Genomic DNA, 27,344 nt, shown 5'->3' on the forward strand with positions numbered 1-27,344 from the left:
CCACACCGCTGGGTTCCTAGAGGTTCCCACCAGCTGCTCAAGGCACTGCTTTGCTAACTGGGGCTCCTCTGCCCACCCATTTCCCCAGTTAGCAACTCCTCCCCAACTGCCAATGAGCCTGGCATGGACACCCTCCGGCTAACATCTCCATGATAAACTGCAGGTGCAGTTGGTCCCCACAGCCATCTGATGTCCTTATCTCCCACAGGGCTGCGCAAACAGCACAACACTCACACACAGAGGCCTGACTCACTGTGGCATGCACGCACAGAGCCTCATTTTACACAATGCACGTAAACATGTTCCTCCTCTATCACATTTGTGACATCACATACACATAGGCACTTGTGGTCAAGCGTATATTGATATCCTTTTACACTGTTCTACACACACACGCTCTGAAATCATACCTCACCAGTGATCCTCAAATTTGTCTGCATTTTGGCCTCACCTGCAAGCTTTAAAAAATACTGATGCCCAGGCCACAACCCACACCATCTGAACCAGGATCTCTGAAGTTGGAACCCAGCTTTCTGTGTTTTTTAAGGTACCCATGTGGTTCCAATGGGCAGCCCAGGTTGAAAAGTCCTGTTCTATGCCATAACTTGTAGAAATAAAAAGAGGGTCTCAGCCTTTTTCAGAAAGGAGACAAGATCCTTGGAGGAAACTGGAATTCAAAGACTTCCAGAGGTCTCGTGAAAATCCTTTGAATCACAATTATCTGAGCCCACATCTTCTGTTTCTTTGTCCATTTGTTGATGCCCATTAGTCAAAGACCACCAGGAACACACTTCATCAAGCAAAATTGGGTTTACTGGCCCACTGCAATGGGGGTGATGGCCACCCCACCACGGAGAACCATGAGGCGTCTGAGTAAGAAAGTATTAGCAGGAACTTATTGTGGGATTTGTGCTGGTGTTGTGTAATTTGGGACAGGTTGCAAGGGAACAGGAACTTGCTCTGCACTGGATGTGTCAGGAAGTGAGGATGATAATAATTCTATGATTGGGCGTCTTAATGAATCCTATCTAGAGGTCAAGAGGAATGAAGTAGTCCTAAAGGTATAATTGATAAGGAAGCAGAAGTCACTCCCATAACCCAGGAAGTAAGGATGCTTAGCCATTTTTATGGTTTTGACAGTGGTCTTGTATTGTGCTCAGATAGGATTAGAGAATGGTGTTGTGTTTATCTTGCTCCATTATATCCACAGAGTGGCCTTGTATGACGTTATGCAACTATCATTTATGCCACTGTCGATGTTCACCAGAAGAGCGCCAAGCACCAGCTGTGAGAGTGAGGCCAGCCCCGAATGTTCAATGCTGCTTTTCTCTTTCTTAGCTCTCCTTCATTCTCCATGTTGCCTCTGTATTGTCTCTTTGCATTTTAAATGTGTCTGCTTGTTCCTCTGGGAAATAACTCTCACCTTCCTGGCCTCCTCTATAATACATAGCACATACAATATACATAGCACATGTAATACATGCTGGGTGTGTAGACAAGGGAGCCTTCACACTCTGGAAAGTACACTTGGCTTAGGTTTGGAATCAGAAAATCCAACTTTCAATCCCCACTTCCTACTTGCTAAGTGCACAACCTTGCAAATGGCTCAACTTCTCTGAGCTCACATGGGGGTAAAAGTCCCAGTCTGCCCCAGTGGGTTTCTGTCTGCCCCACTGGATTTCTGGTGGGAAGAGAATGAGACAAGTCTGAAGGCACAAGGGGCTAGCAAATCAGCAGATTCTCCTGAGAAGCAGAGAGGGTAGGTAATTGGGGTGGAGGGATGACTGGTTTGACCTACACCTTGGTCAGGGGTATCAAAAACAGTAGGCTTAAAGGTCTTCTGAGGACTCAAGAGAGGGTACAGGAAAGTGGATTACAAGGTAGGATTCTGGTCACCTCGGTAACAGACTACAAGGGTAAGCAACCAGATGTTGAACTTAGAATGCCATGCCATAACATTTTCTAAGGGCCTAGTGTTAGGCATTATGATGCAGAAATGGAAAAAAAAAATACACTTTCTTCCCAAAGATGCTCCTGGTATATTGGGAGAAAGAGAGATACAAATAAAACACAACTGCAATTCAAAATAACAACAACAACAACAACAACAACAACAGAAGCACTTATAAGGTATAGTACAACATAGAGCAGGGAGGAATTAATCCCTATCAAGAGATGGAGAAGAGTGACAAAGAGATCTTAGGGAAAATAGCACAAAATGGATAATGCTTCAACTGGGTTTTTGCACAATGAGTAGGGGCCTGTCAGGCAAAGAGAGGAGGAAGTATCAGGAAAAGGGGATCCATAGCAGAGGAGGCAGCAGGTGCAAAGACATGAGTATGAAATACTCTGATGTGTTCTGGGATCTTGAAACACATTCATAAGTAAGTCATCAAGGAGCTGTCAACTCTTATATCCCCAGACCATACCAAATTGTCTAGGGCATTGTGTTTACTTATAAATGGAGGGAGCAATTAATGAACACTATAGCTGTCACTATCAGAGATTTCAGCCCCTGTGACAGAATTCCAACCATTTACAAGGGTATATGTATGGTGTAGGTTTGATTTACAGGTACAGTTACATTATCTTTTCACTCTTCTGGTCCCACGTGTACAACTCTTTGGAATTATCTACATGGTTAACTGATTTCAACACTCAAAACCAGGTCTTCTGAACAAAGATTGCACCAATATTGAGATTTCTTATTATTATTCAATCCTTAGCTGCTGTCTTCAAATAACTGATTCAGGAACGGTCTGACCCAAGGGCACAAGAGTCCCTCCCCAAACTCTTCTGATCCGGGCTTCCAGAAAGTCAAGTTTAGTCAGTTATCTGTAAGATAATATGCCACCAGAGAGCCATGGGCCTGTCCCATAGATCATGACCTCTCCTCTACCACTTTCCACAAAAACTTCAGTTTCCAAGACTCTGTTCTGTTTTCTTCTTTTTACTTTTTACATCAACATCATGGAGGTGATCATTATTTATGTACATTACATTACTTATGTACAATAAAATATATTCATCTTAAGTGTACAGCCTGATGAGTTTTGACAAATCTATGTGCCCACATAACCCCCATCCCAATCAAATATAAAACTCTAAAGAGTGCCCTTTCATGGTCAGTCCTTTCTGTCATCATAGAGTCACTTCCCCATTCTAGGATTTATATGAATGTAATGAAACAGCGTGGGCTCCTCTGTGTCTGGCTTTTCACAGAGTGATGTTTTTGAGATTCATCTGTGCTCCTGCACATACTGGTAGTTTATTCTTTCTCGTGGTTGAGAAGTAGACCATTGTATGAATCTACCGCTATTCATTTACCCATTCACAGGATGAAAGGCATTTGGGTTCTTCCTTGTTTTGAATATTACACATAAAATGTCTATGAACATCCAAACCCATGCTGCCTTTGTCCAATGCTGGAAAATGGTTATGTCGTGTATCACATCCAGTTGTCTGACTGCCTACAGTGGCTCCATGATGGGCAGGAGTGCAACAGAATCATCTTTCTTTCTGGTCAACAAACGTGCCTCCTTGCCCCAGATGTACTGTCCTCATCCCCTTCAAGAATGTGCTGTTTGACTCTACCTAAGATACTCCTGCTCCCAAAAAGCATTCCCAGCAGCCATGCCCCTGCCCTGAAAATGGAAACCACATATTAATGAATCAGGTTTTGGTGATCAGGTTAACTTCACCCGTGACAATGACAGTCATGGCAATGGCACATCTCTTTTGTATCCTTCCCCAAAACCTGTAATGCCAGTCTAACCAGGAGAAGCCCAGACTGAGGGACAGTCTACAAAATGCCTGTCCAGTACTCTTCAGAATTGTCAATAAAACAGAGGAAGCTTGAAAACCTGTCACTGGACCAGAGGAGACTCAGGAGACATGACAACAAAATGTAATGTGGTCTCCTGGAATGGATGCTGAAACAGGAAAAGAACATGAATGGAAAAACTGGCAAGATCTGAGTAAAGTTTAGAGTTTGGGGGTGCCTGGGTGGCTCAGCCAGTTAAGTGTCCAACTCTTGATTTTGGTTCAGGTAATAATCTCACAGTTCGTGGGTTGGAGCCCCGCATCTGGCTCTGTGCTAACAGCATGAACCCTGCTTGGGATTCTCTCTCCCTCTCTCTCTGCCCCTCCCTGCCATCAAAAATAAATAAATATTTTTGTTTTTGTTTTTTTTTTTAAAGTCTGGAGTTTGTCTAATAGTCATGCAGCCATGTTGGGTTCTCAGTTTTGACCAACGTATCATGATAATGTAGGGTTTTAACAATATAAGAACCTGGGTAAGGGGCATGTAGGAATGATCTATGCCAGCTTTAAAAGTTTTCTGCAATATAAAATATTCCCCCAGAATATAAAATTATTCCCCCCACCACCCCAGGTTTTTTGAAATGTCAGACTTTAACATTCTGAGCACATAAGGGCCAATAACGTAATAAGCCTGAGATGTGGCCATCCCAGTTAACCTCACTATGCTGCCCACCACACCTGCACTTCCTGGGAGAGGCAGGCTATCCCCTGTCTGTTTGCACATCGTATTCCACTCCATTTCCCCTTGCTGTAGATGTGCCTGGGATTTATGATTATTAAACTGCTGTCTGGTTGATACAGCCAAAAATCCTATTGTCGTTTTTCTGCACAGACTGGCCAATGAAACGCCCAAACCAAGGACAGAGAGGCAGGTCTAGGTAGAGATGTGTTGTAATGCACATCGAAACCCAACTAACACCAGGAAGAAGATAAAGCCGGAGGGGGACACATACCAGCCAAAGCTCTTTGGACAGCAATATACCATCTAATGCCCTACCTTTTCCATCATTTCTCTCTTCCCCTGGAAAGCAAAGGACCCCAGTCTGGGTGAGGCGGCCGTTTTATAAACCCTGTGCTGGGCTCTAGTTTTATTTCCCAGGGTTAACGATCTAAATAAATCTGCCCTGCCTTACTTCTGCTAAGCTGCTTAAGAAACGATGCTTTATAGTCAACATAGATCAGATGGGTACTTTCTCCCTGTGAAACTTGCCATCGGTAAAATTTCTCTACCTAATGAACCAATATTAGTTTAACTACATGTTGTTAATTAAAAGCATAGTTTTATGCAAGCTTTTTTTTTTTTCCTAGTGGGAAAAAAAGGGAATATTGTACTTGCAAAGCCCCCAAAACAGAATAGTAGTTCTAGAATTTATAGGCCTCCCTTAATGGATATGGTGAAATATCTTTTAAGGGTGTCCTTCCCTTAGGGATCTCATTCTCTTTCCAAGCAAGATCTGACCACAGATAACTTTCTACAGCATGGGCCATTTAGCTTTCATGTGTGGGAGAATATCTTTCATCCTGGGTTCTCAATTGTTTTTTTATCCCAAACCATTTTCTTGGTAAGTCAATATGAATTGTGGGCTCAAGAAAACAAAAGTCATGTCTCCTGGTGGTTCCAGCCAAAGATCTATGGAAGTGTCTTCATTTGCATTCCTCCAGAAGCAAACCCTAAAATTCAGGATTCAAGTGCAGATGAGTTATTAGGAGGTGATCCAAGGACACATGAGTAGGGTGAAGAGAAGTGAGACAAGGAAGGGAAGGAAAACAATATAAAAGGGATGTTACCAGGTAAGTTACCACTGTGGGCAACTGGGGTTTAGCCATACTGGCATGCTCTGGGACCAGCGTGGAATATGTACTGTTGAGTCATCCAAAAGGGCTGGAAATTGTTTCCAAACTTTCAACTGTCAAAGGTCCTAAGCAGTGTTAACTTCTTTCCCACCCCTTCCAGTTTCTCACGAGCATGGGCAAATTAGGCTCCAGGGACCACAGAGACCCTTCAAGCAAAGAGACACAGGTGCTAGCAGTTGGAAGCTAGGCCAATTTCCACAGAAATGGTCAGGGCTGTAGGAACATGGATGGGGCACCAGTAGCACCTGCCAAAACAGTGGGTCAAAGCAAAGATGAAGATGGGACCCGGCCTTCCGGCCCTCTAGCCATGTTGCATAAATCCCATTGCTGCCTTCGGTAGCAAGAGAAGAGTGTGCCATGTTTTCAAAGATGGCAGGTGGTTAGTCCAGCTCCAGAAACTGCTAGGTGGAATTCTGTGTGAAGCACTGTGGCTTCCATTTCTCTCTTTATGGGATCCTTGGAAATGGCACGGTAGAAACATGACTGAGCCAAAGAGTCTGATTCTGCCAGTAATGGTGGCCTTGGGAAAGCCACTTAAGCTCTCTAAAACTCAGTTTCTTCCATCTGTGAAGTGCAGATAATCAGAAATATCTTATTAATCCTGAAGTGAAAGCTACTATTATCTCAAGTCTATAACTGAGAAAACTGGGGTATCCAGTGTTCCTGAGAGAATCACATGAGATAATATATTCATAAGGTAAATAGCAGCCTACAAAGATAAGGTAGTGTTAATAAGAATTTCATAAGAGGGGTGCCTGGGTGACTTAGTTGGTTAAGCGTCCAACTTCAGCTCAGGTCATGATCTCACGGTTTGTGAGTTCAAGCCCCACATCGGGCTTTCTGCTGTCAGCACAGAGCCAGCTTTGAATCCTCTGTCACCCTCTCTCTCTGCCCCTCCCCTGTTTTCACACACTTGCACAGGTGTGCCTGCTCGCTCGCTCTCTTTCTCTCTCTCAAAAAGAAATAAACATTAAAAAAAATGTTTTTTAAAGAACTTCATAAAAGAAGACTTTTGAAGATGGCCTTTTGGAGTGTGGCTGCCAAAAGAACAGCCATCCCAAAGCTGTCCTAGGGCTATTAAGGGTATGGTAATCAATGTATGAAAATGGACACTAGCTGTAAGGGACTGTAAGAAACATAAAAATCAAATGCAACCCATTATTCTTGTTCAGATCCTGGTTTTAAAAAAATGGTTATAAAACACAATTTGAGACCACTGCAGGAATTGGAATATGAACCAACTTAACAGAGAATATTAAAGAACTGTTAATTTTGTTAGGTGTGATAATGGTATGGTGGTTACGTAGGAAAATGATCTTATTCTTTGGAGATGTAGAGTCGCATAGTTAGGGGTAAAGTGTTATGTGTCTGCATTTATTTCCAAATGACTGAGTGAAATATGGCAAAATACTAACAAAGGCTAAGGGATAGGAGCTATATGGGTGTCTACTATACTGTCATTTCTACTCTTCTATATGTTTGAAAAGCTTCATATTAAAAACTTCCCAATGTTTTTAAGGAGTTTTTAAATAAACATTTCAAACATCAGAAAACTATATAGCGTACTTGGAATTTATCTATGTTGCTACAGCAAACCCTAGTTCATTTATCCTTTAATCGAAATTTTTATTGAGATCATTGTAGACTCAAATAACACAGAGAGTCCCCATGTACACTGTTCTCAGTCTTCCCCAATGGTAACATTTTGCAAAACTATAGTATAATATAACCAGGTATTTATAGCGATGGCATCTACTGATCTTACTGAGATTTCCCCATTCTTTATCTATGCCCATTTGTATGCAAATTTATCACACGTGTAGGTACCTGTATCCATCATCACATCAAGATACAGAACATTTCCATCACCCCAGAGATCCCTCGTGGTGGCCTTTTATAACTACACCCACCTTGCTCCCCATCCCCACCCCTCCCCATCTCTAAGCCTTAGCCTCTCGCTGTCTAAAATTATGTCACTTTGGAAAAGTTAGATAAATGGAGTCATATGGCATGTAATCTACAACGTCAACATGCAGTGATAGGTAAGACTGAACTAGGAACCAGAACACCTGGGTCTGAGCCCAAGTTCCACCTCTAGGTAAATATATTTCTTAGGTATATACCAATTTATCTATTTCTTCAACTGTAAAACCAAGTGCCTTCAAGGGTATAACGTGTGGCCCAGGAGACAAGAGTGTGCCTTTGGCAAGAACTGTGGCCCCTGGAGTTCTACAAAGCACTACCTGTACAACTGAACACAAGACCTCATCTCCAGGCTGCCATATTCCCTCATTTTAAATGGATATGTTGGCATCTGTGTGCTTCCTCCATTTCTGCAAGCTTGATCAAATCAAGTTCTCTCCTCAATACCTGAGGGAATATTCCGCTCTCCTGTGCTGATGTAGAAAGTTTCTAGGCCTGGGAAGTCCTAGATCACGCAGGAAAAATCTATCCCCAAAACAAAGGCCATCTTGTGAGGCCCCTTGTCAGACAGTTCAAGCTCTGCCGGTGACACCCTGACTTTACTGCCAAATACTCTTACACTTGAGGATATGGTCCAACCTTTTCAGGGTCTGCATGGCACCTATAAAAAGAGGATATGCAACCACGGGAATCCCATGCAACCAGAATAGGACGGATGACTGCAGGGACAGGGTGCTTTGCACCCTTAGCGTTTAAATACGTGACACACTGCACCTCTCTTCAGCCAAGGTGTGACTCCAACGTCGTCTAATTTATGTTCAATTATTTATTCTGCTGTAATGCCTTCTCCAATTACTAATAGATAATTGCATAAGAGGAAATGAAACCCAACACGCTGGGCTAATGTGAGATCATTTTATGGGCAAATTCCTGGCTTGGAAACACTTGCTGAAATGGGGCACAGGTGATTTAATACAATGAAATCAAGGAGACAGGGCCCCCTTTAATTAGCTCCTTAACTTATTTAATGATGCATCGTGGATCCTGAAAGCTGTTATTGTTTAAGGGTGTAATGTGCCATACAATTCAGGGAAAGCAGCCTGGGAAGGGAAAAGGCAAAACGCTGACTTCCGACCGAAGTTCCCAGTGCACCCTGCGCAGCACCACCAGCAGTCCTGGTGATGGGTAATTTGCTTTCTTTCTCCCTTCTGTGCATCATGTAGCAGCGGAAAGAGCCTTTTAGTAACTTCATGCTGCCATTAGACTCAAAAGTCTACTCTATCACCCTGCTACTACATGTGTTTGTACTTCCTGCCTCAGCACATTCGTAATCAACAACAAGGAACTCACTTTTTCCCCTGAAGTTATTCTTCATCTTGGGTAAAAATCAGAGTGCAAAAGAGATGAGAAAGAAATGTAATTATTTTTCTAACACTGAACTTTTTATTTCCAGAGTTCATGTCACAGGGAAGGTCTGAGGAACTTTTGGGGTTCTCCTTCTCTTGGGGTTACCTGGTTACCTCTAAGCATGCATGGCTTCACCTCTCCATGGAGAGCCAACCTGTTTCTCGCCTGGCTTTCTGGGGAACAGCTCAGGGAAAAAATGCAGCCCCCCTATCAGAACAGCTATGCATTCTAGGGAAGCTGTCCCTGGACTCAGGCTTTCAGTTTCCTCTTCTCCCTGAGGCTATCTCTGTTGCTGACAGCTCCCCACTCCATATACTTTTTTGAGTTCAGCTTCTCCTTGTATTCCTTCTCTCATTCAAGTTAGGCACCTTTTGGTGGCCTTTTCCACATAAATCAAAACATCAGGGATCACAGATCACAGAATTTGAAACATAGAAGAGAACTCAGAAATAACCTGACATTACTCCCTGCCCTTTACAGTGTAGTTAATCAGGAGTGGGGGTAGAGTATGACCACAAAAGAATGGCATGAGAGAACTTTCTGGGGTGATGGAACCATTCCATACCCTGATTGTGGTGGTGGTTACAAGAATACATACCTGTGTTACAGTTCATAGAAACTAGACACACGTTACTTTTACTATATGACAGCTTTAAAAAAAAATTAACCTCAAAAATATAGAAATAGCAAGTTTGAGGGTTGGAATCCAAATCTTGGTCTCCTGACCCCATAAAACTACTCCCCTAAACAACTACAACTTAGCTGAGAAGGCAGGTCCAGATGGCAGGGACACTTCTGTATGTGTGACATGAAATGGGGCACAGGTGGTATAATACAATTATATATACAGTGCATCATATAGACGGGGTGTGTGTGTGTGTGTGTGTGTGTGTGTGTGTGTGTGTGTATTCCTCCCATCTTGACCTGCTTTGTACACATATCATATATACTCTTCTCCCAACAGCTTAGCGCAGTGTCTGGTATGCAGTGGACACCCAAGAAATATTTGCTGAATGAAAATGAATTAGCAATTTGCATACAGGAGACACCACGAAAGAATGCACATAAGATGCCAGTTACACAAGTAGAGACAGCTTGAACTTCCAGCCTCCGGTGCTCTATCTGCCGACTCGCTCGATGCCCCTGCCAGGTGGGGGGCTTGGCTAATCATGTGTGCTCATAAAAAGCCAGTACTAATGGAAGCTATCATTTTTCCGCCCTTCGGCTGGGAGCCTTTCACATCACTCATGCTGGTTTTTACTCTAGCCTGTCCCTTGAGCCCCAGGCACATATATGACCTGCAGCTTCAACAGCCGGATTTCAATGTTTTCTAGGCACCTTAAAGCCCACATGGCCAAAAGGGTGCCTATCCCTCAGCTAAAACTCCAAGCAAAAGCCCAGGGTCTCTATCCCATCTCAGTAAGAGGCACCACCCTGCCTCCAGCTACTTAAGCCAGAAACTAAAACAACACTCTGGTTTCCTTCCATTCCCTCATCCTCCCATGGCTAATCTATCTGCTCCATCAACCCCATTATCCTGTCTCCGCCCTCACTTCATCCCTCCCCTCCTGGTCATCACCTCTCGCCTGGAAAACCGCTGGAGTTCTTGTGTGGACCTCCCAGCTTCCACACTGACCATGCTACGGGCCACTGTCTACAGAATGAACTGGTTTTTTAAATTAAAATCACACCATGCCAGCAAAAGCTAGAGTGCTTCCCGTCATGCTCAGAATACACTCGAGTGGGAGGCCCTCTGCAGTCTGACCCCTGCCCTCTCTCCCATCCCATCTCTCTGCACTGTCCCTCTCACTCATACTCCAGCCACGTTTGCCCTTGAACTCTGGATCAAATATGCCGATCTCATTCCTCACCGTTCCTTAGCCTGTACTCCTCCCCACCCACCCCGGGGCTGTGGTTGGCTGCCTCTTTCCATGCAGGTCTTGCTTCAGATTTGAACTCTTCGGATAAGACTATTTTAACCCAACCCAAAAGAGCCTCTTTTAAGGTGAAGAGTGTTTATTATTTTCATCACAGAACCAGATATTTTCTTTTTTTTTTTTTTAACGTTTATTTATTATTGAGAGACAGAGAGCATGAGCAGGGTAGGGGTAAAGAGCAGGGAAGACACAGAATCTGAAGTAGGCTCCAAGCTCTGAGCTGTCAGCACAGAGCCTGACGCGGGGCTCGAACTCACAGTGAGATCATGACCTGAGCCAAAGTCAGTCGCCTAACCAACTGAGCCACCCAGGTGCCCCAAGAGATTTTCATTTATAAAAATAAGTTGTCTGTTGTCCTCCTCTGGAATAGAACCCCGATAGTGTGGGGTTCTTTTCCATGCTATTCTCTTGCGACAGCTTCATGCCAAGAACGGTGCACACAGGAGGCATGCAGCAAGCAAATGTTTGATTAACAAATTAATCGGAAAGGAAATGCATGCCCCCCAAAATAAATAAATAAATAATCGGTATATCCTCTGCGAAATTCTCAAAGACTGCATAAACTGGCTGACAGATTCCAGAGGACACACTTAAAGGAACAATAACCAAGGCACAAAAGACTTCAGTGAAAAACTGTAGCCCAGGGGCAAAAACGCCCTTCTCTTTGTATGCTGAAACTTCAACACTAGCACTTGGAGCTTCTTCCCTCGCCAGGAGGGGGCACTTTCTCCCAGGGTAAAGAGCAGGGCATGGAACCAGGGAATGAATTAGTATGTTTATTAGGCCACATCCCCAAAGACAGACCACTTGTCTCATCTAAGTTACAACTGTCTCCAAAGCATGGAAAGGGCTCTCCAATCAGCAATTTACACAGGCAAACTTAACATATTGTACGATGTTGATTTATGGTGACAATTAAGAACGTATTACCAAAGTCTATTTCACCATTAACATCCCGGGGGACAGGATAAGTTTTAAATCTTCCGGCTGCTTCTTCCCTAAAGGCTGGGATCTTGGCTAAGGATTTAGAGATTATAAATTTAACAAAGGATGAAAACTGCAAGAGGACAGTCTTGAACAGCAAATAATGAGTTTAACCAGTGTCTCAAGTTCTCAGCAAGATTTATAATGCTTCCCTGCCTAAGGCCAAGGAATCTTTTATTTTGAAGTTTATAGCGCTATCACTTGCTGTTTTAGATCCAGATGTGAGAGTCTGGCCCTGGGACGGGATTCTTTATGGAAGTCAGTGGTCATGGCTTCAGCAAAACTCTCCTTCTGAGGACCTTTCTGGAGAATAGTATAGTGACCAGGAGGCAACGGCTGTCACATGTAAAGACCAAAAGAGGCACCAGGGCTTGACCAAGTGACATACAGACCACTGAACTGTATACTCATCTGGCCAGAAAGCCCAGTGGCTAGATACCCAACAATCCAGATTATAAGAACTCGGGGGCTAACTGGTTCTATAATGACAGAGTCTGCATTTTCACCTTTGGGGTCACCCATCACAGTAAAGGAATACTAGCAAAAGCCAATTGTTAGCTACTTACCGTTGAACTGACAGAGTGTGAAAGTCAATCGGCTGTACCTAGGTCAAACTTCCTCAAAGTACAGTCCATATTTCATCTCCAGAGGAGGTGGCCACCTCCATCAGGATTACCTGGGATACATTTAAAGGAAGAAAAAGCCACTACACCAGGCCTGCAAAAATCTGGGACTGAGGTCTAGAAATCTCCATCATTAACATGCTCCACAGATTATTCCTATACATACTAAATTTTAGAAAACACTGATCCAGCTTTGTTGGGATGGATGAGAGCTGACCTCTCAAAACACTTACTCCAAGCAGAACTCTAGATGCGACTAGGAAGTACTTCTCTTTGCCTCTGACTATTTTACTCTGAAAAGGCAACCATCATGAGAGCCTCTTGGAAAGAAAGGGAGGTGATATTCTTGAAGAACATTCATTTCTTCTGAGACACTGACCCTCCAATGGACCACCCATTAGCATGACAATATTTGTATACAACCCTGCCCAATTTTCCCTTAAAATATGTATCTGTGGTATACATGGCACTCCAGTAGGTGAGTTAGAATATTTTTAAAGACTAAAACAACTTGAGAATTGAGTAATGAATATCCAAGAGAAGAATTTCAGGTACCGTGAAGGCTATTACAGACAATACTACCTTATCCCCTCCCTCACTCTCTCCCAAGACAGAGTCACATAAAAGTTGGCTTGCATGACCATATACTGGGGACCAGAACCTATCACATTCTGTGAGTCCAAATTCTCAATGTTGTCTGGTCATGAGGTTTTCAAAGCATAGCATTTTGCCAATAGAGAGAATCACCCACCAAATGCAATGTGTATTATGTACACACACACACACATGTGCACGCACACGCCTAGGAAATGTATTGTTCTGCTCGTCAGGGACTGGCAAAAGATGGTGGGTACAGAGTCCACCCATTCTGGTCACCAGAATCTTAACTACAATAATCAATAAATATCTACAAATACCAGATATCCATCTGTAACAACATAAATATTTGTCTTACAGAGTAAATTTTCTTAACATGAATTGGACAGGACATGGCATAACAGAAAAATGATCATGCTAACTAACATTTACTGGGAACTTATTTTGGGTTCCAGAATTTTATAGACATTGTGAGTTATTCTCATCACAATGCTGAATTCGGTAATGTTATACCTCCATTTTACGGATGAGAAAACAAAAACTTTAAGTCACATTCCAAAGTTATACAGCAGAGCAATAAGCTGGGTTTTCAATCCATACAGCCTGACTCCAGAGGCAACTTTTTCAGGAAAGTCTGGATAATAAGTGTTTTAGGCTTTGCAAGCCATAAGACCTTGGTCATAGCTACTCAACTCCATCACCGTGGCACGAAAGCAGCCATACGGCAATAGGTGGCTTGTGCAAATGAGCATGGCTGTGTACCAATAAAACTTTATTTATAGGAACTGAAATCTGAACTTCATATAATTTTCACATATCATGAAACATTATTGTTTGGTTTTTCCAACCAGTAAAAAATGTAAAAAAATACTCTTATGGTTGGTACAAAAATGGGTGATGGCCTAGATTTGGCCGGCAGACTACAGTTTGCACACCCTTGCTCTACACCACTTTCTAGTCATGATACCTTGGGCAGGTTTCTCAGTATCTCAGCTTCTTATTCTTAATCACTAGGCTAATGATACCTTGATTGACAGCATACCCTAAGTCATTTGCTCATTCACGCGTATGTTTTTACTTAACAGATACTTATTGGACCATGCACTGGGCTAGATGCTGAAGATGCTAGATCCAGTCTCATCCCTCAGTGAGCTTATATTTCAGTGGCAGTAACAGATGGAGAAGCAAGTGTTCTCTGTGACAAGTATCTGACAGCAAAGCCGAGAGTGCTATGGGACAACTCTGGAATAAGGAACTCAGAATGTCTCAAAGGCACTGCAAGAAAAGTAGCGACTTTCGAGACACAGGTGATTCCATATGGAGGGGGCCCAAACTCATACTGTCATTCATCCTACTCTGGTTGGGCTGCCATGGGAGACGGATGGAATATCCGAATCGCAGATCCTAGGCCACTGCTCTAATCCTTTGACAAAAGATATATTTGTTTTGTGCTGTTGTGTAATGCATTACCATACACTTAATAGCTTAAAATAACACATATTTCCTATCTCAGGGTTTCCATGGGTCAGGAGTCTGGACACGGCCTAGCTGCCTCCTCTGCTTGGGGCCACACTAGGCTGCAGTCAAGGTATCAGCGGGACCACATTCTCATCTGGAGGTTTGACTGGAGAAGATGCAGCTTCTGAGTTCATTCACATTGTCGGCAGAATTCATTTTCTTGTGGCTGTGGAACTGGAGGTGGCTTGCCTCTTCAAGGCTAGCAGGAGTGACAACGGTTCTTCTTAGCATTTACACAAATGCAAAATAAATACATAGAAACCATTCTCACCCTTGCCATATAACATAGCTTAACCAAAGAAGTGACACCGCGTCCATCACCTCTGCCATATTCTGTTGGCTAGAAGCAAGTTGCAGGTCCTTCCATCCTGAAGGGGAAAGGATCATCAAGGACATTATACCGGGAGTCAGAGGTCATGGGCGCCATCTTAGGATTCTGCTACCACAAAAGACGTCTGGCACACAGGACGCATGTTGTACCTGGGTCATGTGGTCCATGAGCTAAAAGAGCTTAGCACACTGTCCAGCACAGAAGAGGCTTGTTACTATCCTTATCATCTGCCACTACCATTATGGAGAATGTTCCATCCATGTTTCATCCCTCTCAGAGCATTATTCATCTCTCCAAGGTGACTTGGGATATTGCTATGCAGAGAGCAACTTCTCCTCTTTCTCTCCAGGGACTTCCACGTATCACACTGAGTCCACATTCCCTTTGATGCCTTGAAGTTTTCGAGCTGACCTAATGGCTTTGTGCTGTATTGCTGTCTAGGTAGAAATGCTTCTGTCAGAGATGGGTTATGTCGACTTTTGCCAACAGCCTCTGAGCTCCCAAATTCCAAATGCTAATTTACTTTGTGCCAACAAATTCATCTCACAATCTTTTACTGCATGCCCACTGCATGTCAGGTGATGTGTTTTCTCCTTCTTGGTAGGTTTGCTCCAGCTCATATCCCCAGAATTTTCTGTCATTTTGACTGTTTTAATTTGTATTCAGTGTCACTTTTCCCCCCATTCTATTTAAGGCTGAGTAGGCTGAGTCCATTTTTTACAAGCAGTATCTAAGGTGTGAGGTATCAGAGAAATACCACACCTCACTGATCCTCTCTTCTGTAGTGAGGAGTACATTTCACTAAGCTTTTCACTCTCTCCCTCTTTATTTCCTACTACCTTTCCTTGCCATTGAGATTCAGAGTCACTGTGTGCCCCCTCTCTCTTACAATCAACTCTCAAAGAGGAAGGAAAGAAAAAAGACAAGAAAAGAAAAAAGAAAAGGAAGAAAAGAAAAGAAAGTAAAAAAAGAAAAAACCTGTGGTATTTCAGTTGAGTATCTTTTATTTCTTTGTGTGTGTGTATACCTCTGGTTTCCCAGGAATACTTTCTGATTCAAGTGACTGTTACTATATCATTAGTAATAACAATAATATTAATATTGATGATATTAATAAAAACTGATGTTGCTAGGGCTCTAATTATGTTCCAGGATCTAAGACCTTTCTGTATATATAATAAGTGCAAAGCTTCTACATTACCCCAGTTCCATGCTAAGCCCTGTACCTAGAATGTGTTACCTAAACCAGCCCATTCTTTTGCTCTCAGCGCTTACTCTCTGTTGAGCACTGAACCATGAGATTGCCAATATTCAATCATTTTTTCATTTACAAGAAAGGCAATTTCATATGGTTCAACCTAATAACAGGGATTTATACTGAATGATTACACAAACAGATGGACAATTATGATCTAAGAGCCATGCAGGAAAAACATGGGGTTCTATGTAAAAGTAAAATAGGGGAAACTGACTACATCCCGGTTTTAGGATGGTGTTGGGGAGATACTTCTTCTCCAGCCCTATGTTGCTTCCCAAGCAGGGAAAATTGCATTAATGCAACAGTCCTGCCCTCCCTCCACCCTCCTCCACCAGTGAGTGCTGTGGAGAGGACTGTTAGTGATCCCATTCCTTATCCTTCCTGTTAGCAGTCCACCCCCACAGAAACATCTGCTTTCTTTGCTCCTCCACACTTACATTTTTCTTTCTCTTGTGGCAGAATACACATGACATAAAATTTTCCATCTTCACCCATGTTAAGCGTACAACTCAGTGGCAGTAAGCACTCTCACACTATTGGGCAGCCATCATCACCGTCCATCTCCAGATGTTTTTTCATCTTCCCAAACTGGAACTAGGATCCCATTGAATATTTCCCCCATTTTACCCTCCCACAGGCCTGACGGCCACCTCTACTTCCAGTCTCCATGAGTTTGACTACTGGAGATACCTCATATCAGTGGAATTATACAGTATTTGTCTTTTTGTGACTGCCTTAGTTCACTTACCAGTACATCAAGGTCCATCCATCTCGTAGCGTGTGTCAGAATTTCCTTCCCTGTTAAAGCTGAATAATTTGCCATTGTGTGCATACACCACATTTTCTTTATCTAGTTATTCATCCATCAATGGGCACTTGGGTTGTTTCTCCTTTCTGGCTAACCTGAAAAATGCTGCCATGAACATGGATGTGCAAATACTTGTTTGAGTTCCCACTTTCGACTCTTTGGGGTATCTACATAAGCGGAATTGCTGTACCAAGTGGCAATTCTATTTTTAACTTTTTGAGAACAGCAGTGGCACCTTTTGAAGCCCTGCCGGTTCCAAGTGCTCCACACCCTTGCCAACATCTACTCTCTTGTTTGGTAAGGGCCATCCTAATGGGTGTCAAATGGTATCTCACTGTGGTTTAGATTTGCTTTTCCTCTTGATGAATGATGTTGAGCATCTCTGCATGTGCTTATTGGCCAATCGTGTGTCTTCTTTGGAAAGATGTCTGTTCGACTCCACTGACCATTTTTTAATCAAGTTGCTTGCTGTTGTATTGTAGAAGTTCTTCACATATTCTAAATATTAACCCTGGGCGTCTGGGTGGCTCAGTTAAGCGTCCAACTCTTGATCTCAGTTCAGGTCACGATCTCACGGTTCCTGAGTTTGAGCCCCCAATCAGGCTCTGCGCTGACAGGGTGGAGCCTGCTTCAGATTCTCTCTCTCGCCACTCCCTTCCTTATGCTCTCTCTCTCTCTTCCCCTCTCAAAATAAATAAATAAACTTAAAATAAATAAATATTAACCCTTTATCAGATAGGTTTTGCAAATATTTTCTCCCATTCTATAAGGAGCCTTTGTACTGTGTTGATGGTGTCCTTTGATGCACAAGTTACACATTTTGATATAGTCCAATTTATGTATATTTCCTTTGGCAGCCTGTGCTTTTGGGGTCATATTATGCTTCAGTTTTACAGAGGCAGGCCTACCACTGGGGCTCTTGTGAGGACCAGTGCTGCTGGTGAGCGCAGTTAATCCTGAGTTTAGTGTTAAGAATCACACTTATCCACTGAAATGAGCCCTGTTTTCCAACATCAGCTTTTCTAGTTCAACAAAGAGATATTTTGACCTCCATCAGAATTACTCCTCACCTTTTTCTTAATTTGTTTGGTACTAATTTATGCCTTTCTTCCAATACCAAAAGGACATCAAAGAATGTGATTTTAGGATGGCAGCTGAAGGATGCACAGAAGTTAATTAATGGAAGGGGAAAGAGACGGGTAAATCATCTAAGGCAGAGGGAAGAAAATACACAAATGGAAGAAGAAAAGTATGATCAAATACCCATCACTGAGCAAATGGTGCGGGGGGGGGGGGGGCGGGCATAAAGAGGGGCTGGAAAAAGTAGAGAAGAGAGTAAATGGAACAGAGGAAAAGATGAAGTTCCAGCCAGGAGCAGAGCCAGAGCCCCACATAATCATGATCTTATGGGATATTGTGTCTGTCCCTGACCAGTAAGAGTTAAGTTTGTTTTCTGTGATCCCTAAAGATTTACACTCACTATTTACCTTCATTTCTGGGTATGAATAACAGAATCATCAGATTTCTCCCAGAAGCCGAGGACTGCTATTGAATAAGACAGATAAGCATGTCACTTTGCTGCCACCAAAGCTTTAGGTCAAAAAATACTTTAATTGGATAAGGAAACTCCCTTATGCCAAAATGGGTGGGAAAAAAAAAATCACAGAAAAGAGGAACCACAAATTACACTAACACAAAAAAGTGCTTGCAAGGAGTGGGAAGGAAGAAGGCATCAAAATTCCTGTCCTGCTAAAATCGTCCATAATTTTAAATGGACTCCCCAAGATGTATTTGGCCATTAGAAATATAAACACTTTCCCCCAGTCTTTGGCAAGGGGTTTCAGCAGATGAATGAGGAAAAAAAAATGTTTTAAGATTTTTAAGTAATCTCTACACCCAACATGGGGCTGGACCCTATAACCCCAGATCAAGCATTCCACACTCTACCTGAGCCAGCCAGGCGCCCTGATGAATTAGAAAGATCTTAATAAATAATACTTTTCTCTGTGGGCTTCAATCAACCCAACACTCAGGACTACAAGGAGGTACATCATTGCATTTAATACTTACAACTTCCCTAGGAGGATGAGCACCCCACCCCATTACCCTTGTTCTGCAGATGAAAACACCAAGGGGTTAAAGAAGTGAAATGAATCCCCCACAGTCGTCACACTGTTCCATAGTAGAAAGATTAAAAAACAGTTTTGTCTGATGCCAGAATTCATGTTTCTATTCACTGTAACAGCCTTATGTGCATAAATTCTATTCCAGAGAATACAAGAGGCAGCTTTGGCCAGCTTAGGTCAAAGTCTCTTCCCTCAGTGTGAGATTTTCACGTAGGTTTGCCCCTTTGTTCAGCGACCTCCAGACCCCGACAACAGACCTACAGAGTCTGTACAAATTTCTACTGAGTGACTGGGAACGTGGAGGGAGAAAAAGGGAAGATGGACCAACCGTGAAGAAGGATCTGTGGGAAGAAGGAAGATTAGCAGTGAAAGGAAGTAGAAGGGGAGCTATCTCTTCCACAAAACAGCATCTAGTTTAATGAAAGTTGGTTGGCCCGAATTCTTTGTCATCTAGACAGTAGCTTCTCCCACCCAAAAACCCAAAAGCAAAATAAAAGACGGATTTAAAAATAAGACTAGTTCTTTCTCATTCATTTACTTTTGACGTTAATTTATGGAGCACCTTTTCTGTGCCAGGTACTGTTTTAGACATTTGGGATAGATCACGGGGCCAGACAAGGATCCCTTCTCATGTAATGTCCTACTTAAGAGAAAGAGACAATAACCAATAACCAAAATAAACAGAGTGGACACAAAGGGGCTGAAATAAGTCTTTCTTACCCCTCTATCACTTCAAATCTGGTCTCTGCAATAGCACGTATGGAATGTCTACTCTGTGAAAGACTCGATTTTAGATGATGATCTCATGTAATTCACTTGGGTGAATCTATGAGGTGAACTCCATTATAATCCCCATTTTACAGATGGGTAAGCAGAAACTTAAAAAGGAAACTGCCTAAAGGCCAACAACTAGGAAGTGGCAGGTCCTAGACTTGAACCCAAGTAGCCTGATTCCAGAATCTGTGCTCTAAGCACTAGACAGACCACCTCCTGGGATTAGGTTCAAAGTTATAAACAACGGAAATGGACTCTATGTAACTTAAACAGAAAAGGACTTATCAGAAGGGTACCCAATAGCTCACAAAATCAAAGAGGAAATAGAAACTTAGAGTTTGAGAAAGTAAAGGGGTGCCTGTGTGGCTCAGTCGGTTGAGCGTCCAACTTCAGCTTGGGTCATGATCTCACAGTTCCCGAGTTCGAGCCCTGTGTCGAGCTCTGTGCTGACAGCTCACAGCCTGGAGCCTGCTTTAGATTCTGTGTCTCCCTCTCTCTCTCTGTTCCTCCCCTGCTCACGCTCTGTCTCTCAAAAATAAACACTAAAAAAAAAAAGAAAGAAAAGAAAAGAAGAAGAAAATGAGAAAGGATAGCAGGAAAACAGCCAAAATTACAGTTAAAATCTCACCTCAGAAGAGTTCAGTAAAGAGTGTGTCTACATCCCCCAAAGCCCTTGTCATGGTTTCAGCCGCTCTAGGTTACAAGTCTGAGGAAGGAACATGGTACTGGCTGAGCTTAGTTTAGAGCCCACACTCCTCCAGGAATCACAGAAAGCAAATACCTGGCCTTTCAGCTTCTACAGCAGAAGCAGTGTCCAGGCACGTCTCCAAGATGGTCTGCAGCCGACAAGGGGGAAGTACCACCCTCACAAGTTTCTGCCATATTCGTGTGCCACCTGCCCTGTTAGCCGCTTCATATTTCTCTTCAAAGAGAGTCTATGTTTTTACTTAATTTACTTTAAAGGGGCACTTTATGTTACTGCTGAGGCCACAGGTTCCATGTGCTAGCTATATTTTGTCTGCTAATAGTCATTAAAACAAACATAAAACCGTGAATGATTCTTCAGCTCACCCAGGAATCCCCAGGAGCATCCTGTTCTCCAGGAGATGCTGCTCTGATAGAAGTGACCGAGTTCTCATTTCCCGTGAGGATGGCTGAATGAATGGTGACATCCAGGGAGACTACAGGAGGCTCTGCGTTTATCACCAGAACTCACAGTCTGGGAAATCTACCCCTGCAGTCTCTCTTTTTCCTTAGTTTGCCTTCACTAGAGCCCCACGCCTCCTTCGTTTCTTGGCCCACCCAACAGTGGCGCTGTGGAACACAGACATAATGCAGGCACAGCCCTTCTTTGGGTTTTGGACATAGGTGCCCTTCTCTGCATTTCTCAAAATGCTATTTAAGCTTCACAATGATTTCCTTTTGAGAAACAGGATTCAAATCTCTCGCACCCTCTTTATTTCCCTTATCCCAGACCACTGGTCGACACACTGACCAAATAAACAAACGAGCAAACAAACATAAGCCTTACCAAAAACAGGGAGTGGGAGTGGGAATGGGAGATTGGCGGGGGGGGGGGGGGGTAGTTTGTTCAAGAAATATACTCCCTCACTTGCAGCCGAAGTGATGAGCAAATTTATTTACACAACGTATATCCACCTAGGACTACCCTGGCACCGCAAGGATATAAATGCTGCATAAAAACTCCTTCTTCTCTGTGCAGAAAATTCTGTCAATGGACCTGCAGGGAATGCAGAGCAGGACACCCAGCTGGAAGGACGAGAGCCTCTGAAGGAGGCAGAGGAGGGGACGCCACACACCCCATCCCTGCACATAGACTCTCCCCTCCCTCCCATGCATCCCTGCCCTGCACACGGATTCCCTTCTTCCCTCCCCTTCAAAGCCCTCTCCTTCCTCCTTCACCTTGTCTCTCTCCCTCTCAGACCTCTCTCTCGTTCCTCCTCCTGACCTCTCCTAGAGAGGATGAATGAGCAGGTGGCCTGGAGAAGCCTGGACAGAGTTCCAGAGGTGCCGGAACAAGAGCTGCCAAACCAGTTTCCCTCAGCCTCAAGCTGCTCTCAGCATATCTTCTCTTCCGCCCAAGAAGGGGGCTGGCCACAGGCAATTATCTCAGCTCATTCAGTCATAAATCCTCCTGCTTAATGTAGTTGACGGAATGAGATAATCAATTAATTAATAAGTGGCACTGCTCAAGACTAATACATATGCCAACACAGCAAGAAACTGGAAAAGGCACAGGGGGACCGAGGAAAGTGAAGAGGCTTCCTCAGCAATGGGAGAGTATTTACTTGGAGTGCGGCTCAAGTTCAGCAAACATCTGCTTATTCAGAATACGAGCAACCAGGGAACTCAGAATAAGCAGAAAGGTTTCCTGGAATTTTAAAAGAACGGTTGATGCTCTTAGCCACAGACGCTCAGGCCTTAGAAGATCCTGAAGTGCTCTCTGAATCAAAAGATTTTTTTCCCTATGGAGTTTTAGAATAAAATGGGTTCCAACTTTCTGGAAATTTGCTCGAAGAGTATGTTCTCTGGGACAGTTTCCAATTAATGCGGATATTATGTCTACCAAATAACCCACTTCTCAGTGACTGCAGGTGTGAGGAGGGAGTGGGGATCTGGGGGGTGGGCGGCAGGATGGCAACCACTGCACCAGGTTTATGCTGGGAAGGCCACATTATGGTTTAAAGAATACTGACTGTGGAATCTAGAAAATCAGGTGAGAACCCTGGTTCTTCACTTCCCACAGGTCTGAGAACTTGGGCCAGCCTCTCAGAGCCTCAGCTGCCCAATCTGTACAATGGGAAAATCATTCCATCTTCACAAAGCGGTTGTGAGGACAAGATCGGAAAGGCTGTACTGAGCGCTTCGGGGTGCCGTGGAGCAGTACTCAAATGCAAGGGAAAATTACTGTCATTTGTAACCACACACTTTCGGGTCTCCCCTCCCCTCTCCCCTCTTCCCTCCCTCCCAGGGAGCATAATAACATTCATGATAACTATTACTCATGGAAATTACATCTCTCCATTAGTTCTTCTTACAGAATAAATTTCATCCAAATGCATTAAAATATTTTAGGCAACATGCCTACTTTAAAGGTGTTATTCATTATGATTTTATTTCAAGATGTTGGTCTAAGGAAAAAAAGCTAGACCTTAGTCATTTGGTGAAGTAGTTTGATAGTCAGGAGGTTTTCCTTAAGAAAACCCTAACCCTTAGGTTTAGACTTAGCCCACTCCTTTCAAACTGTCAACAAAGATGGAGACGGAGAAAGTCAAACAACCATGAAATATCCAGCAATTAAGCCAAGGCCAAGATCTCTACTGTGCTTATAAAAGTTGTAACAAGTTCAAAAGCAACTCCCAAATGGCAGGTTTACACTCCAGTTAGTTAGCCTCAAGGAATGGGGATGTTTTGAGACTTTTTCCTATTACTCCTTAGTCCTCAGAAAATGGGCATCTGATATAGATAGATGATAGGCAGACAGACAGGCAACCAGACAGACAGATGAATGATAGATGCAGAGATGGATTCCATTTGGATGGATTCTTTGTCCTGTGCATGAGGGGACAGAAGACAAAGGAACTTAAGAAAAACATGCAATAGGGCTGACTTAAAAGGAACTTAAAAATCATCTTTCCCCACCTTCTCATTTTAAAAAGTGAAGCATTGAAAAAGGAACCAACTTACCCCTGGTCACAAAGTCAGTCCTGCAAATGTTATTGACAAAAGTAGATGGGCATTAGGCATTTACTGTGTGCCAGACTTTGCACTCAGCTCCATGCCTGTGATACCTCATTTAATCTTCCCAGAACAATCAGAATGCTGGTCTTAGGAAGGAAGGTGAGGCTCAGACAGATGAAGCAACACCCAAGGTAGTTGGCTGGTAAGATGCAAAGCCAAGGCTAGACTCTGAAAGGGACACTGGGCTACATGGACCCCAACCCTTGGTTTCTAATTTAGTACAATGTCTCTATATATTTGATTCTGAAATTTTAATTTAAAATGGTTCTTATATGCCAGTGGCAATTGGAAAATTCTCCCCTTTTTTTAATGAGCATCTGGAAAAATAATTATCTCCCCAAATCACGCATTCCCTTTCTTCTGGTGAAGTCTATTGCAAGCACTGAACCTAGTTCAGCTGGGGCTGGGCCATCCCATAAATAAGTCATGCCCAGGCTGAGTCTGTGTGCCTGTCACTGTATATATAATAGAAGAGACTGTGTCAGGGAGCAGTCAACGCTCACCTCCATGAGCACATGTTTCCAAATTGCTCTTGACAGGTTATGAGCAGAGCGTTTCAAAGGGATGCATTAAATACCAGCACAAGTGCTTTGAGAATCTGCCTTTCTGTTTTCTGGGACTGACACCTTGATTTCTTCCAATGCCCTTTGGTTTTGCCTTTGCTACCATAAGAAACTCCTGGGGCAGCTGGTCTGGTTCCAGGGTTACTCTCCTTGCCTCTGAACATTGGCAGAATAGAACTATGAGTTGATGAGGTTCATGGTGTCTGAGGCTAAGAGATGTGGGTTCAAACCATGGCTCTACCATTTACCAGCCATGCGGCCCTAGGCAACTTCCTTAGTCTTGTAGTTCTTCAAATATGGAATAGGGATAATAATGCTCCCCTCCAGAGGTTGCAGAGAGGATTAAATAAGTATGTTGATAATAGCTAACGTTTATTCACTACTCATTATATTCCAGACTCTTCTTTAAGCACTGAATATGTATGTATTACTCCTATAATTCTCACAGAGAAATAGGTGGTATTAATATCCTCATGTCACAGATGAGGAAACTGAGCCACAGAGAGGTTACAGAGCCAGCCAGGTGTCTCCTGGCAGGCTTTGCACCAGGCAACCTGGCTCCAGGCTAAGATCCCTATCTAACACACTGTTAGTAGCACAGAAAGTGCTCAACAGATTTTGGTTATCTTTTGTCATTAAAAGGCCTCCTAACTGCTCACCTATTCAGAAAGGACAAGCCTCAGTGTCTTGGGGTGAGAGCAGCATAATTGCCATTTATTGACCCTCAGGTATGTGCCTGATGCTTTACTTACATTTCCTTACTTGGTTTTCCCAGTAGTACTGTATGCTAGGTTCTACTGTCCCCATCAAATACATGGGAAAGCTGGGGCTCTAAAAAGCCAAGATGCTCTCAAGGCAAATAGCGGCACCAGGATAGAAGTCCAGGTCTGCCCACTCTGAAGTCCACGCCACACTGACAAACTGGGCAAGCCTTCCCAATGTACACCACCCAACTCAAACAGACCCTTTCTGCCTCTCCCACTTCAACAGTGTCTTATAACACAGAACTTCTAAACCGTACTGTGCGTGGGAATCATCCAGGGATCTTGTTAAATGCAGATTCTGATTCAGCAGGTGTGAGATGAGAACTGAAATGTCGTATTCCTAACAAGCACCCGGACAGTGCCATTGTTGCTGCTGTGTGGACAACACTTTGAATAACAAGGATGTCAGAGTCCTTCAGCCCCTCCATATTTTCTCACTCTTTGCCAACTGAGACTCCAGAAGCTTCTAAGGTTATATACAACTGAGACCGGGAATTAGCTCTATCTTCTTATAGCTCTATGGAGTCAGATTTCCCAAACCACCCCTGCCTTCACCAATGCCAGCCTCACCACTGACACACACACACACACACACACACACACACACACACACACCCTCCCTCTCAAATTTTATGTCTTTTTGTCATATGGTTATTGTGCACATTTCATATAAAATCTTTCCCAATATCAAATGAAAACTCAAACTGTTACTAGGCATATTTAACTCCAAAAGGAAAATTCTGCCATATGCAAAATGCAGCAGCCACAGCAAACTGCAAGTGAATAATGATTTAAGTAATGATAATGAGCCTGATGACTTTTGGTTGTATGAGGTTAAGTCTTTTGCAAAAAAAAAAAAAAAAAAAGTACCCTTCCCACTCTCAAATTTAAACCTAGGAGAAGTATTTCAGGGGTTGTTCATAAAGCAGCCCTCTATTGCTAGGCCCATGGTTTGATCAGAGCCGTGGTCCTTTCTGTCCAGCCTCAACTCTTTACGCATTCCTCAAGACCTTCTTTGCCCAGCTGTGCTAGTCTTTCAGCTCCTTGGCTGCCATGATCATTCTTACCTCAGGGCTTGACTGAACTCCTCTCTCTTCATGGATTCTCTTCTCCCATATGTAATTCCCTGGCAATCTCTCTGTTCCCAAGCCCAGAGTTTCCTTCCACAGAGAAGGGTTTGTGGTCAGGACATACTCATTCACCTTGCTCCCTGTTACAAGAGGTTGACTTCATATCTTAGTCCATCCAGGTAGGTCAACCCTTTTTGGTGATCCAGAAAGCAGAGAAGGCAATCAAGATTAAAGAAGGTCACATGGCTAGTAACCCCGGCCAGCCTACAAAAGCCACTAGAATGACCTCCATCATCACTGGGTCAAGAATTTCCTCCACGAATCAATGCCAAGAGGTACAAGTGGAGCAGTGTGAATTCACAAACATTCCATTTATAGATGCTGGCTGCGACAACACTCATAAAAGAAATAACAGGCAGTCACTACCACCAAGAAGTTCTTGCATATAAGACTCCATGCATTCTCTCTTGGTCACTGATTCAAACTTTCTAATGATCTCCATTACTGTCCTCTAAGATGACTTCTCCCAGGCTTCTCCAGGCCTTTTCTTTTCTTGTGACTGTGAAAATGTCAACACGGCAACATCCCTTCTTCTTCATCATGCTTGGGTCTCCAACCATCTCTCTGGCAAAGAGTCCACCTTATGATCAGGTATGACTGCCTAATGCTACTGTTTCGACCTTGTTTATAATAACAAAGCAAAATACACAAAATATTCCCTAGCACATAGAATCCCTCCCAGTTATCACCTACTCCCTGATAATAATTATTATAAACAGACACTTGGTATGTGCCAGGCATGATACTAAGCCCTTTCTATATACTAATTAATTACACTTCAAAATAACTCTAATGGTCAGTATTATTATTATCTTCCATATTGTACAGATTTCGTAACTGAGACACAAAGAGGTGAAGTGATTTTCCAAATGTCATACAGGCAGTAAGTGACAGAGTTTGAATTTGAATTCAGGCCACCCAGATCCCACTCTCTTAAACCACTATACATTACTACTCTTGTTTACAGAATACCTGTCTACGTTGCTGCCTAAGCAAATAGAAAAGAAGAGACCTAGATACAGAACACAGAAGGAAATGACGGTTTATAAAAGCCCCCCAGGTGACCCCACTAGGCCTATGTATCAGAGGTGAAGTGAGTACCAGCAGATGGGATCCTTGAAGGGACACTCACCAGAATGACAAAATCCCAAAATGACAGGGAA

The 27,344-nt window shown here is 43.2% G+C and overlaps 1 long non-coding RNA gene across 1 annotated transcript in view; it reads right to left on the reverse strand.

The window, feature by feature from the left end:
- Positions 1–27,344, reverse strand: part of LOC122234691 — a 431,441-nt gene that overhangs the window by 182,174 nt on the left and 221,923 nt on the right. The gene's annotated exons all lie outside the window — the stretch shown is intronic.

The sequence above is a fragment of the Panthera tigris genome, chromosome E3 (genome assembly GCF_018350195.1).
Source record: "Panthera tigris isolate Pti1 chromosome E3, P.tigris_Pti1_mat1.1, whole genome shotgun sequence".
NCBI classification, from domain to species: domain Eukaryota; kingdom Metazoa; phylum Chordata; class Mammalia; order Carnivora; family Felidae; genus Panthera; species Panthera tigris.